Source organism: Falco punctatus (genome assembly GCF_963210335.1).
Source record: "Falco punctatus genome assembly, chromosome: 2".
In the NCBI taxonomy this organism is placed as follows: domain Eukaryota; kingdom Metazoa; phylum Chordata; class Aves; order Falconiformes; family Falconidae; genus Falco; species Falco punctatus.
The window spans coordinates 121657246-121671525 of record NC_137581.1 but is presented as its reverse complement, the minus strand read 5'-3'; the positions used below and the strand labels follow the sequence as shown (position 1 = coordinate 121671525).

General features: G+C 40.3%; 2 protein-coding genes across 5 annotated transcripts in view; one reads left to right on the top strand and one right to left on the bottom strand.

Moving 5' to 3' along the window:
• CMSS1 (cms1 ribosomal small subunit homolog) overlaps positions 1 to 14280 on the bottom strand; it is a gene marked incomplete at its 5' end in the record, with an annotated part of 239809 nt that overhangs the window by 128191 nt on the left and 97338 nt on the right. The window lies entirely within an intron of this gene.
• The window catches only part of LOC308059094 (filamin A-interacting protein 1-like), a 154814-nt gene that overhangs the window by 93990 nt on the left and 46544 nt on the right, over positions 1 to 14280 (top strand). For both annotated transcript variants that reach the window (XM_080376016.1, XM_080376015.1), the window contains exon 3: positions 4102 to 4191. The gene's annotated coding sequence lies outside the window, so the exon portion shown is untranslated. The remainder of the gene's footprint in view (positions 1 to 4101; positions 4192 to 14280) is intronic.

The window sequence follows — 14280 nt, the reverse complement described above, 5'->3', positions numbered from 1 at the left end:
CTGAATTAAGAAGGACAAGGGGAAACACTAGGGTAAGAGAAAAACATGAAACTTCAGACTTTCTTTTTTAGATTATTACTCACTCTGGATTGATAGCAGCCACTTTAATAAATGCGTCTATCTTTCAAGACACTGTATATGGCTAATTCACCTTAAGCACCTCAAAAAAGTCATGGTCATTTGAAGGAAAGGCATATCACTTCCATTCCCTCTGAAGCAAATAACCCACCCTGTATTTACTTCAAAAGCAGAATGAAATTATCCATATGTTTCTCAAAGCAAAGAAAATTACTGCCCAAAGCATGCAAGGAGTGCAGGTAGCAGCAGCAGCTGCATTAAAAGTCCACAAGAGCCATTTCACCATAGCAGTTCTCAGAAGAGCATCCACAGCAAATGTGTGCTGAAGTCCCTCTAGGTGTACAGAAGCCCCACCGCTTACGGGTTTGTTCAGATTCTCATTACTTCATCTGCTTCTAAGTCTTCCTAAGTAGGCTGCCTATTTTCTTTTTATGTTTCCTTCCAAAGAACACTCCCTCTTCCCTCACTTTCATTTTATTGTAGCGTCAATACTGTGAACTGCCAAATTGATTTCTTAGCTTCATGGCTTTAAACCACAGGGTTGCAAGTCTACTTTCCATCATAAAGCAAAACTCTAGAAATTGAAAAGAAAGTCAGAAAAAACTGCTTCATCTCCTCCTTTTCTCCTTTGTCTTTGGCCCACTACAACGGCTGCACCTGAGTGACTGACACCTAAATGTGTTACCCGACTTAAAAGACAGCTAATAATTTTGTTCTTACTCATTATTCATGGCATGCCTTTATCAATATCAAAAGTAACATAAAAATATTACCAATTTTATAGCTAAAATGTTAAGACAATACAGCAAAACCAGTGGAATGCAAAATAACAAAGAAAATATGCCATTTATCTTCTGACACTGATACGGAAAGTTTTTCTATCGTTCCCTGACAGTAGGCCTAAATCTCTCACTGACATTTAAATGAAGGTGCTTTGAAGATTTTCTCAACTTATGAAACAGTCGTGCCCCTTTCCTGAATTCTTGCTGTAAACCCAGCACTGACCTGAGAAAAGCAAAACACTGTTTTGTCCCTGATAGTTGTTCAATGTCATATGCACAAACACAAGTAATCCCAAATTTGAAACAGGCAGTAATCTGATTTACTATTCCCAGTCTCATCAGTTCTTTGAAGGTCAGCTAAAGATTACGTGGGCAATGGTGAAAAATCTCTCAGAAGAGTCCATACACAGACAAACAGGGTTTTGCCGAAAACAGTAGGTTGGTAAGTGTGACCTGTTTGTGCTTCATTCAGCAAAGGTGTTAAGGACAGTTTCATAACTGTGGTTTATTTTGGGAGGAGTGGGGGTGTCTGGTTTGTTCTTTTCTAATTTGAGACTTTTTGAAGCCAATGAAAAGATTCAGAGATACAATGCCATCAGCTTGATAGTGTATGTGAGCAGCCTGGGGAAAACTTGCACTCTGATAATCAAGTAACACATTCCATCTTCCCCTGCCCCAAGGAGTATAAATCAGGATCACAGTTTACACCTAATCTGATGGTTGCTTTCAAAACAAACACATTTCAGACATTTCTAGGCAAATACTCTACTTCCCAGTCTGCATCCAAAGCTTTATTTTGAAAAAAGGCCTTCTTCCTTGACAAAAACTTCGAGGGTATCTTCCAAATCTGCCAACAGCTTGCATTACATAGTACACCTAAGAATGTTAAACTGACCTTTGTCCCTTCCAAGAAAGCCAGTACGCCTGTTCCCAATGACCCACGCACACTCAGGAGAGCACCAAAGCTCCCAGAAATTCTTTCCAATACATAATGTATCTGTCCCATGGGGCGAGACCGCGTGCGCCTCTACACGCACACGGAAGGGTGAAAGGAGCTTTCTGCAGTCCTGGAGCCCCCCACAGCACCCACCGGGTCCGTAGAGGCCTTGCCCTGTTCCTTGCTCTGTGGCACTGCTTCCTTCCATGACCACATGTGAAAAGGGTCTCAAAAATTTACTCGCACCTTGTAAGTAACATGCACGTGCAGTGTGCCAGCACAGGCTGCGGAAAGGCAAGGAGGAGGAACGGTCACAACCCACTTATGCTGCACACCTACCGTAGCCAGGTTGCTCGGACAGGAACACGCAGTATGAACACCTCCCCCAGGAAGCTGTGCCTTCCCCAGGCGAGCATGCAGCAGAGCTTGCACCGCTGACATATGCCCCATGCAAACGCACATAGCTCTGTCGTGGTGGGAACTGTATCTGATACCTTCTGCCAACTTAAAAACCTATCCCTAGTGAGAAAACCCCAAAACAAAGAAACAAAGCAGACAATGGCTACAGAGACTTCAGAGGAGTGTAATGACTATGAAAAAAGCCAATAGCAGTAATGTTACATGGGTTTATTAATGGGTCAAAAAACAGGCTGAAATGACTCCTCTGACTGAAGACAAAAAAGAACCATAAAGCATCTAATAGTACTATACCGAAAATCAGGAAAAGATTTTTTTTGTTGATCCATCAATCAACATCCTTTCCCATATATTACATCACTAGATGATTTTGTAAGGTGTGTATGTATATGCAGCACTTCACAGAGGCTTTCCTAGTAGAGTCATATTGTTTTAACCAACAATTAGTAAAACAGGATTGTGGTGTTATTGCTCTCCCATGGCTTCATCAGTAACTGTTCAGTAATTACAGCAAGTTTCTCAACAGATTAGCCCTTTCTGATCTTATAAATCCCATGCTTCATTATCAAAAATTGGCAGCTTAAATCAGAAAGCCTCTACAGATCCAAACTCTAGCACCTGTAATGTTAAAAAGCAAAAATACATAAAATCTCAGTGAGAACACAAGGCAACTGTAGTTTTAAAAAAATGCCAGAATGCTTCTTTTGTTAAGAGATGTTATTACAGCCATTATGATATTTCTTATCTTGTAATGATAGCTAATAGAAAAGCGATCCAATGGCACATTACCTGAAAGAGTATGAGGAAGACTATCATGGGAGTACTTGAGATTACCTGACACTGATATGGAAGAGGAGACAATTCATCATGTCCAAAAAGCAGTGGGAAATCAACATAGCCTGGTAAAAGAAGCTAAGTGTTCAAGAAAGAGTTATCCAGAACACGAGCTAACTCAGACTAACTGGTGCCTTCTCCCTCTACTCTATCATTATCCATCAGTAATAGATGGTTTAATACCAGAAATACATTATGTGGTTTGCACTCTTGGAAGTAACTTCCAGAAACAGCAGGCAAATATAAGATACAATTCAGTTTGGAACAACTCTGTGTGTGTATATTAATGAGTCGCTACCAGCAAATAACGAAAAAAAAATGCCTTCCAGTGTCCAAAAAATCCCATTTTCCTTCCCTTTCTCTTCTGTTACATCCTTGGATTATCTTCCAAAAACGAGTTTCATTCCTCAGCACGTGGCAGGGCTGAGTTCAGTTTCACTCAGGTCTTCCTCCCAGTAGCCTGCCTTCACCTGCTCTTGCACCTCACCTGAGCTCCTGGTCACATCTCGTTCAAACAGACAAACCATTGCTAGTATCCCATCCAACACCAGCCTGTGCCCTTCCTTCCCTGTCCTGCAGCTGCCGTGGGCTACACTTTTGAAGGGGTCCTTCGAGACAGGTGACCTAGCTTCATGGACCAGTGAATTCCCAAAGATGAAATACTCTATGTAACTTCTAGCAGCTAGAATTTGCTCACTCTCCACCAATACAAACAAATATTTTTGAAACTATTGGAGAATACAGAAAAAAAGCGCAGAAGAAACACGTCTTTAAATGAAACAAAAAACGGAGTTTAAAGAGCAGTGCTTTATTTTAGTATTCTTAAAGACATCTGCTAGACTTTGCAACAGTTAATCAGAAAAGCGTATTATTCATGGGCAGCTTTTTGAATAGTAGAACCTTTACTGGATCTAGTCTAACCCTTAATAAATTTTTTTTTTTTTTTTTTCAAATTAATGCTTAAATAAGGACCTTTGAAGTCAAAAGAAATCTCTCAGTGTTTATTCACACTTGTTACAAAAAAAAAAAATTGAATTTTGAATTTTTCTGCAGATTCATACTACAAGAGAGACAATTCTGGACACAATCAAGTGGAAAGTTAAGGAAAATATCCCTAACTATCAGCAGAAGAGCTCTGAACTGGTAGGTATTATTTTTATTTGCATGGTTTTAAGTGGGTGCTACCTAAAACATAGATAAAACGTAAGCTCATTTCTCACCTATGAATTTTTCAGTGAGATTAAAATAATAGGAACCTGTATATAAAGGACACTTTTTGCAGATAACTTGGGAGACTGACTAGTAAAAAATGTTAAATCTTTCAAAAAGAGTAATTCCTATTTCCTTGGAAAAAAACTGGAAGACTTTCTCCCACTGCCTACATATAGCGGGCATTGCTCCATTTATCCAATTCTTTTAAATTCTAAGTCATAGAATGCAGTGGGTGGTAAAAAAGGGGGGATTTTGTTCTGCTTACTAAGGAACTCTCTTAGTTGATTAAATTAATTAAAAGCTTGTCAGATATCAAGATTACTCTGAATGTAAAGTAAATGTGAAAATGTATTTTAAGTAGACTTGTATTTCTCCTGTACCACTTTCTCAAGTCAAAGCCTCGTCCTTAAAAATAGTAAACAAAGCTATCAAAAAAGTATGTGAATCCTCCAGATGTTTAAAAAGAAGGTTCATATAGCCAGCAATGTTATTATATTAAATACATACAGTGGTTAACTCACCTGCTTTTGCCATTTGCACACTAGAACAACAAGTAATGTTTTTTTTGGACTGAAACACCGTTTCTGTAAACACATTCTGGAATTTCAGTGTTCCATTTAAATTAATATGGATCTTATGGTAAGTGACCCTGGGAGACAGCACATTTCTGATGTCTTTGCATGAAACACATACCTTCCTGAAACGCTTCCTGCCTTGCACCCGTTTTTTGGATATTATCACTTTTGTCTGACAAGAATGAGGTCAGCTAGGATTGTAGGGATACTTTACTGCAGCTGTCAGGTATTTCTTTGAAACTCAGCAAGCCTTTAACTCCTTAACTGCCTCACCAAAAGAGACATTCTAGCCTTGCAGGAACACTGGAAGGATAATGACTTTTCAGGGTGCACAGGATGCCGTCCTCTGAGCAGTCTCAAAGTGCTTAACTGAGGGAAATAAAAGATGACGCTCTCTCAGGTAAGAGAGATGATGAACAGGCCCCGTGATGCAGAACCGAGCAGTGTTACCACCCTGGCAGCAGCCAGGCCCAAAGAGAGCTGGGGAGGCAAGGCAACATCATTTATGCAGAAGAAAGAGAGACATTGTGCTTGAAAAACAGCAGAGACAGACAGGTTTAAAATAGTAAGGTTTATCAGCATGCTCCCACAGAGACACACTTGGCTGGTTCTCAGCAAATAAAACTGTCCAGTTGCTCAGCAGGACCAATAAAGCAGAACTAAAACTGCATAAGCAGCAAAGACTACTCTGCATTTGCACAGAACCTGGTCATGATGCAACCCAAACTTCCATCCCTGACAGCCTCACAAAACTTCCTGATAGTTTAAAACTAGCTGTCTCAGGTGAGGCAAACTGTCAGAAACCTTTTCAATTCATTTATGAAGCTGTATTCACACAATCATTACCACAAGATCTGTGTATGAATGAATCTTTCAACAGCAAAAATTTGATCTGTATCAATCATGCCCGTGTTTCCATTAAACCAGCCAAAATTTGCACCCATGTTACACTGGCTGTGGGAGGACAGAATGAGCCATCATGATGCAGACTGACGATATCAGGCATACAAGCCTTACTTGCATAAAAGTTAATGTGCTAGATTTTTTGCTTTTTTTATAAAGTTCCACTCCTGGTGTAAATACACTCCCAAGCAGTTCACTGAACTGCATGGTGACCACAGTAATTTCCATTTGGGAAGCTTAAAGATGATACAAGGCTTACTGCATCGCCAAACCAGTTTTCTTGTTGGTTTTTGGCACACTGGGTAAGAGTTGTTGAGGAGACAAGGAGAACAGCTCTGCGCAACACCACAATCTCTCCAAGTCAGGCACCAGAAAAGGCTGCAAGAAAATAGCAACTGGGAGTGCAGAGCATGTTCTAAAAAGGCTCAGTTATGAGACTGATGAGATGAAGAGCCTGTGATCATGCGGCATGAGTGCCCCGTTAAGACGTGATTTCCACGGCTCCTTACTTGCCTTTTTTGCCATATGTTCACAGGCGTCATGCACATCCTCCCCCTTTATGTACAGTGAACCTAGTTTACATCTTGTTTCAAGGATACTGTGATGATTTGGTGATTTAAGCCATGATTTAGTTACAATATTAAGGTTGGCACAGTTTTAAAAGAGCAGCATTCCTCCTTAGGCTGCGTACCACTCACACTTTGCAGGGTTTTGGCAGCAAGCAACTTAGCTCATCTGTTATCATACAGCAACACTTCAGAGTGCACACCAGATCTAAGAAAGCATTTACAAACTCAACTTGGGAAAAAAAGGAATAGAAAAAAAATCTTTCACAAAACCGATTCTGTCTTGCAAAAAATCCATACGCCTTTGGCTGCTTCTGTTCCCACCTGAGGCAGGGTGTATCCACACGTAATGCATTATACATGTGCGTGCAGGTCTGAGGAACAGCCTTCTGTGTTTCCTTCCAAATGGCAACTTTTCAAAAAGCAGCTGCCACGGTGTACCTTATTGTGTACAATAACTCAAGCTAAAAGCTCAGACGCCAGTCAACACATAAGAAATTAGTTCAATTTTGCCTACAGTAAAAACCAAGCAAAACACAAAGACAAACACAAAAGTAAGCAATTTCCAACCTGAATCAAAAATCAAATTATAGCCTCAAAACACTGTACCAAAATCCACCGCAATAAATACTACGCTGCTCTAAACTAAAGAAATCGTTAACACTAACCTGGCATCATCATTGTCAGTAGAGTATCTCCTTCTGCCCCTTCTTTTATACTAGCCAGGTCTCAGTGCCTCAAAGTTCTGTTTGAACCTGGCAAAGGGCAGCCTGGCTCTTTGGATGGGTTGAAGCCTGACAACCAGCGATACTGAACAACAAGCAGAGCCTTTGTAAAATCCCAGGATTCTGTAGTTATGGACAACTAAAGGAAAAGGCACGAAAGCTGAAATTGGTGTAACAGAGGTGAGATGAAACAAGTTGGGTTTTTTTCCCAAAGCCATAAAGAAACCCATCAAGCACATGTAGCATGTTAGGATACTATATTTGAAGGCCTAAGGGGCCACAGATAATTAGCAAGATGGTTAGGGCATGCTTCATTTAGGCTGATATCATTATGTAGCGTCACATTAATAGGACTGGCGTTTTATTTTGTTTATTTTTGGCTAGATTTTAAAATACATAATTTAGCACAGGCAAGAGACAGATGGACTCGAGTAATGAAAAACTGCTGTTTCCAACAAAGAATTTTCAAATTAATTAATCGTTGCATACTTTTTAAGTCAATATTTTAACGGATAGAACAATTTTGTGCCAAAAATCAGGTAAGTTGTGTGGAAAGCAAAAGAGAAAGTAAGGAGTAAAACTCTCTTCAGCTGTTTCTGGCATCTGACAACAATCAGTATCTCTGCCAAAAGAAGGTACATGAGTTGACAAAGCTCAACTAAGAACATGGCAAAAAACATTATCTCTAGCTAAAAATGGGCAAAATTTTCCATTTTCACAGACTTACCACCACCACCACTTCTGTTCTAAGCTGAAGATAATAAATTTCTGCAAATTAGATGATGAAGGAGCAAGATCTACTGGCAAGCTGGCAGAGCACACAGCTAACAGGGAATGTACAGTACAAGGCTCCCAGAGCTTCTACCTAGCATTTGCAAGCTGTCAGATGCCACCTTCTAGCCTGAATTTCTGAACAGGTATTAAAAATTCATTTAGGAAGAAACTGTTTCAGAAACACTGTGCAAGGCTCAAACCTTCCTGCCTTCCCAGCTCTAGAAACCTAAATAAGAACCAACTTTTAAGAATGATACATCTACCAGTAATTCTATCTTTGTTGTTTTAGCATACCCACAAAGTCAATGCCTTGCAGTTTGTATTAGCTTACATCCCCCACTTTAGAGGGCAAAAAAGACTTACTAAATCTTAGGAACGAAGAAAATATTTCCCAAAGCCAAAAATTAAAACATGTATACTATCATTTACATTTGGGTTTCAGTTGCCCTCAATTCCCTTCTGTTTCCATAGCTATGATGATTTCATATATATTTACTGTTTTATATATACACATTATTAAAATAAAAAAGGAAGGGAAAAAAGAGAAAACTAATCAAATGATAGCAGACCAGAAATATTTTGGGTTTTGAAACAATTGCAAAAGCTACCGCATTCCTGCAGGCTCAAACAACTCAAATTAGTTTATCTTGTGTTCTGTACACACTGGCACCTAACTGTTGAGGTACAAGCAACATGTTCTTTAGGGACAAATTATCTCCAATGAAGTGGGGAAAAATTGTCCAATCCTACAAGCAGTTTAAATGATTAGTTTTACCTTTTACTTATTGAGGAAACATTGACTTCATCTTAATCTAGCTTTAAGTGCCTGTAATTGCCCTTTTCATATGACTATTGTAAGGCTTATGCACAAGTAGCTCAGTGTTAAAGGGGAAAGGGGTCAGGGAGAGGAGAACAAGGGAAACTGGTTAGGAAGATTTAAGAGACACCCACACTTTTTGTGCAGAAAATCCAGTCTGAGAGGAACAGAAGAAAATACAATAACAGAACCACTGACAGCTACAGCTACTTCACCCAATACACGAGGGTTGGTTTCAGATGTTCACAGCACCCTCCAGCAGACAGTATCACAACACCTACCCTAGAACACTTGCAGTTTGAGGCAACCGAGTTCACTGGTTCACTCAGTGGAACAAAAGCAGGCAGCAGCGAGAAGGAAGCCCGAGTTATTTTGCCAAAGCTAACAGGAAGGCAATCCCTGACGGTTTGGGTGCAGGTTCTGCTCTGGAAATCTAAGGACAAGGGAAAAGCTTCACAAAGTCTCGTGAGAACTGCAAAATAATTTCCAAAGGAACACAGAGAAAGTCTCAATCCTCACAATGCCTAAAACTAGAAGGAACAAACAGTGGAAAGTAACCAAAGGAAAGAGCTAGTACTGGCAAGTTGACAGGCTATACGGAATACAACTTTTCTTGCATCTCTGACTTCCATTAACATTTTTGTGGCTCTTGAGGCAGCAAGGTAGGAGCTTTGGTTTATACTCCATAAACACAAGCCAAAAGCCTCCCACGGTTCCATTTGGTAATGTCAGCTTAACATGCTGAAATGCACGCGGACTTCTGACAATGAGTCAAGTTCCCACTCAAACATAAATTATGCCAAAAAAACGCCCAAGATTATTTCAACTAATAAACACTTGGTTAAAAAACATGTCAAATCAACTTGGTCTTTACATCAATTTAATTGCCTCTTACCACAACTATTGCCTTAGCCATAGTGTGCGGCAGGAAACACCAAAAGATAAAGGCAATTGAAACCATTCTCACAGCGCTCCTCTGACTGTCATCGCTTCTGTGGTTGTACAAAGCTAAGGACTTTGCACTAGGAAAAGAGGTTCTCCAGCAACCAGGCTTATGTTGTGAAAATCATTTTAAGCATGTCAACATCCTGGCTCCTGAAGACTAGAATGTGGGACAAACACAGCACCAAAATTAAATTTGTAAAGGAAAGGTCTTGCATCCTGTCACAGTATGCAGTTTCAAGGCCCTTTCAGAACGCTGTCCTCTGATTCAACCTCTATAGTGTCATTCCTATAAAAGACACCTCTTCACTAGAAATACAATACTTGAAAATATGCACAATGTTACCCCAAGTTTATACAGATGATGTTCATTAACATATTTATTCTCTTCATAAAACTGTGACATTTGGACTTCAGATTTTTCCAAATTCCATTCCAACTCCCCTACTGAGTTCGTATACTAGGCATTAAAAAGACAACTAAAGCAAAAAAAAAACAAAACCAAAAAATTCACACAAGGACACAACAAAGTGCAAAGTAACTTGTGATTATGTTGGATTTATAGATCCCGAAGTCTTCTTCAAATGATTTTTCTTTCCAGAATTTCATATGTAGTTACAGTAACACAGAAGGCAGAGCTGGCGTGGTTAGCTCTTGCCCTAGAGCCTTCCCAATATAAGTAGCATCTCTAACAGACCACGCTCACAAGCGATCAGAGAAAAGCAAGGCAAATTTCTACCAGACAAAGGAACACAGCAGAAGTGCATTCGTCAGTTAAAACACTGATTGGAATCGCATCACCAGCAGCAGTTATAGCACAGAGAAAAAGACTGACATCTCCTCGAGACTCTCCTAGCACACAAAGCTGGTTTTCTTGATTAGGACCAAGCCACCTTCAAGAGGGTAGGCTGAAGTGTACCTTTTCCATAAGAGCAAGCCTTCTTCCTCCACAACTACCATGCTAAGGCTAGCCATGACTCTCCTTACTGAATGCACTAACACCTCTGCCCCGATGCCAGCCTGTGGCACTGACAGTCACGGTCTGACTGTGTGCTGTGTGAGGAAGTACTGCACTTTATTCCAATTTTGCAGGCAAACTGATTCACTGACTAAACCCCAGTTATAACGCAATGAGAAAATAATTATTTCCATTTACTTCGTGTGCTGCTCAGGATATCAGAGTCCTAAATCAGATGCCTCTTACACATTTTCCTTCTCATTTGAACTGTCATGGTCTAGTATTCCCAGAAGATAGAGCACAGGTAATCTGGTGCTACCTTACATTTTATGGAGATTAAGAAATCAACTGCATCTAATACCCAAAATACATTTGCATGAAGGCATAATGAGGTTTTCTGGTTTAGCTTATTTGCATTGCTAAAGCTCTCTGTTTTCTGACCAGTGCTAGAGACCGAGCTGAATTATTCCCAGAACAGCAAAGAGGGATCCCCTAACAAAGCTCTCTTTGCTGAGTAGCAGTTGCTAATAACAACCTCTGGACTTCTTAGAGATATCATCAGAAGCACCTAATTAAATAGGCTGATAAGTCATCTATTTTAATAATTTTTCTGCTAAAACTCTGACATCAATTCTGCAGGGCTTCAGCAAAACGAATCCTCGTATGTTGCACTGAATAAGCAGTTTGGCATCTTTGAGAAGCAACACAGAGTGCTTTGGGAAGTAAGGCTGCAAAACAGGGAAGGGAGGAGTTTTCACACCTCAGCACTTAGGCACTTAACCAACCAGTCTCTTCAGCCCTCTGCTACACCTCATGGAGAATGCAGGACTTCTCCTGAGCCTTGGATTTATGGAAGTACCCTCTGATAGCTCCATCCCTCTTCACCGCCTACAGCCAGCTAGGCTAAGCTTCTATGCACACCTAGTATGGAAACCTTCCCACGCACTCCTCTGCATGGCTGAAAGCAAACACTTACATTAAGATTTTGGACAAAGAATCATCCTTTTTTACATGGTCTCAGCCCTTGCAATTTTCCCCACAGTGGAGTAAGTTTGCATATGGATATACTTATAAGTTTTAATATATATATATTTTTAATATAGGTAAATACACAGGAGCCTTATTTTTGTCCCACCATAGGACACAGTGTTATTCACAGGCTTCCAGATGCTTGTTCCAGTCCACCCTGCATGCACAGCCTCTGTAAAACAAAGATCAAATGCCAACATTGGTGGCCACTTCCCCAAAACTGTCATGTGCATTTTGCTGAGGGCTTCCTTCCTCCTTCGTGGCAGTTTCTCCTGTCCCTTCATCCTCCCAGGCCACCCTGCTGTCCCCAGGGCCACTGGTCAGCAGGTGCAGAGGTGCTCTGCGCTCCGGCACACAGCAGCAACCTGAGAGCCAGGCAGGGCCGCCCGCCCCGGGGGGGGGGGGGGGGGGGGGGGGGGGGAGCATGGCAAGGGCCCGTGGTACCCCAGGAGTGGTGCTGGCAAGCACCACCAGTCCGGCAGTTAGACAGCCGAAATCCTGCCTTTGTTGTGCCTGCCAGTCCAGGGAGCAGATGACCAGCGTCCACGCTTAACAATGCAGCTGCAAATTCGACAAAGCTATTTCTTGCAAGTACTGTACAAGCCCTTTGGGAAGGCGGCCTTAAATCTCCACAGGGTTACGTCTTGCACAGGTGGCCTGTATAACTTCACAAGATCCTGTTCTTAATATTTTTTTCAAAGCTCGCTCACTACATTTATTACTGTAGTTCTGACTAAGCCTCCAAACTATTTTTATGGGCCCTGAACAACAGTAATCATTTAGGATCAAGTTCAGCTTGCTAAACTGAACTGTATCTAGTCCAGATCCTTAAAACCCCACTTCTCTGACAAATCCTGTTGATCACAGAACATAAGGGACATAAATTGTGATAATGTTGGTTTAAGAGACATATGAAGAACACCACAAGAACAAGAATTTGCCATAAAGCTTTTTCATCTTCCAGACCCCAAAGAAATGCAGTGCACTGTAATACCTTCTTAGCAAGAACTTCATTTTGAAGTGCGCAATGCAGACACGGTAAGGTAAAGACGATCGGGTTTCTGAATAATCACATTTGTCAGTTTTTTCAGTGGCATTTAAGAACCCTGTCTAGGACCTAACAGGACATTAAGAAGTTGCACACATTATTCTTCAAATAAAGCAACACAAATTAAAGCATACATTTGCAAAAGGCTACTTTCATTTTATCCAAAAAAGACTGAAGATTTTACTTAACTCTTCTGATGGGCAGCAAAAAAGTCTTTTGACTTGTTTGTAGAAGGTCAACTTAAAACTATTCCAGCTTAATTCAACTTCCTGAAACAAGAAGCACTAGTATTTTCTGTTGAAGCATTTGCCCGGAACCATATACATTTTAAAGAGATCACTAACTAAACTTAAGTGATGGGTAAGTTTCAGCTCTGCAGATTTAATTTGCTTGAAGTTGAAATTACGACAAAAACAATCTCACTATGTAAAGCTGTGAGAATAAACCTACACAGTTTGACTTAGGCTCACACAAGGTAAGAAAATAACAATGAACGTGTATGATACAATGGCATTGCTGTCATGATTAATACCAGTGTTATGAGCACAATACATACACATTTCTTGTTTTTCCTTCAGTTCTAACCTAGAATTCAAACTGGAAAGTCAGTTTTACTTCTTGGGTGTCATGAATATACCTTCCCCTCTCCTATACCAGTGAACTTGATGTTTTGGTTGGGGGTGGTAGTGGTCCTCTTTTTCTTCTTTTTTAAGGCTATAGGGCAAGAAAATGACTAAACTTTACAGTAAGGAGAAAACATCTTAGTGTCTTTAGCTTCAGTTCCTGAATTAATGATTATGTTTGTGTTAACAACAGACTTTTAAAAATGCTACATTTTGAGACTGGCCAGACTGTATTTAAAGGAAAATACATGTACTCAAAGAGTTATACTAGCAATAAGAGTCAAAAAATACAGTCCCCGACCCTGTAACCCAATCTTAAACACATGGCCCCAAAGACTTTACTGGGCCTACCTGCAGAATCCCACTGTATGCACTCTGATGTTTACTGGGTACTTGGTATAAAATGATGCAGGACAGATTCTCTAGCCTCTCATTTAAAAGCCTTTCTTTTCTTTTATCTCCAGAAATTTATTTGAGTAGCAAATTTAACATTTTGGGGTCTGAGGAGTGTTAGAATCTGTGATCGTTCCTCAAATAGAATCGCTTGCACATACAGGAGCAACTAGATATTCAGGGCTGTGCATAGTCTTATTCACGGTAAATCCCCTGTACTGTTAACACTTTTAAAATACTTATTCACTCACTCAAAACAGAATTGTTTGGAACAGAGTGTTAAGAAAAATTATTCTCTTGGAGAAAGAATGTAAATACTACTAACGCATGGGAACATATAATCACTACACCCATACCTGCTGTGTTAAACTGACTCCTTCACAACCACTCAGAAATCAAACAGGTGGCTACTTTGGAATTAACTGGTTTTTCTAACGCTAAGCAAATGTTCACAAGCGAACTTACATGTCAGAAGTTTGACAAAGAAGTGTCTTTTTCAGATATGTCTAGGAGAGATGTCTGTGCCGATGTAACACAGGATAAGGAGGATGTATTCAGATGATGAGGTGTACAGGTACTTTCAGAAGTGGTGTTAACCCACTGACCTAATGCATACAAATTAGCACTATTTATGTGCAGAAGAGGCACAGTGCTCTCAGGAGCTAAG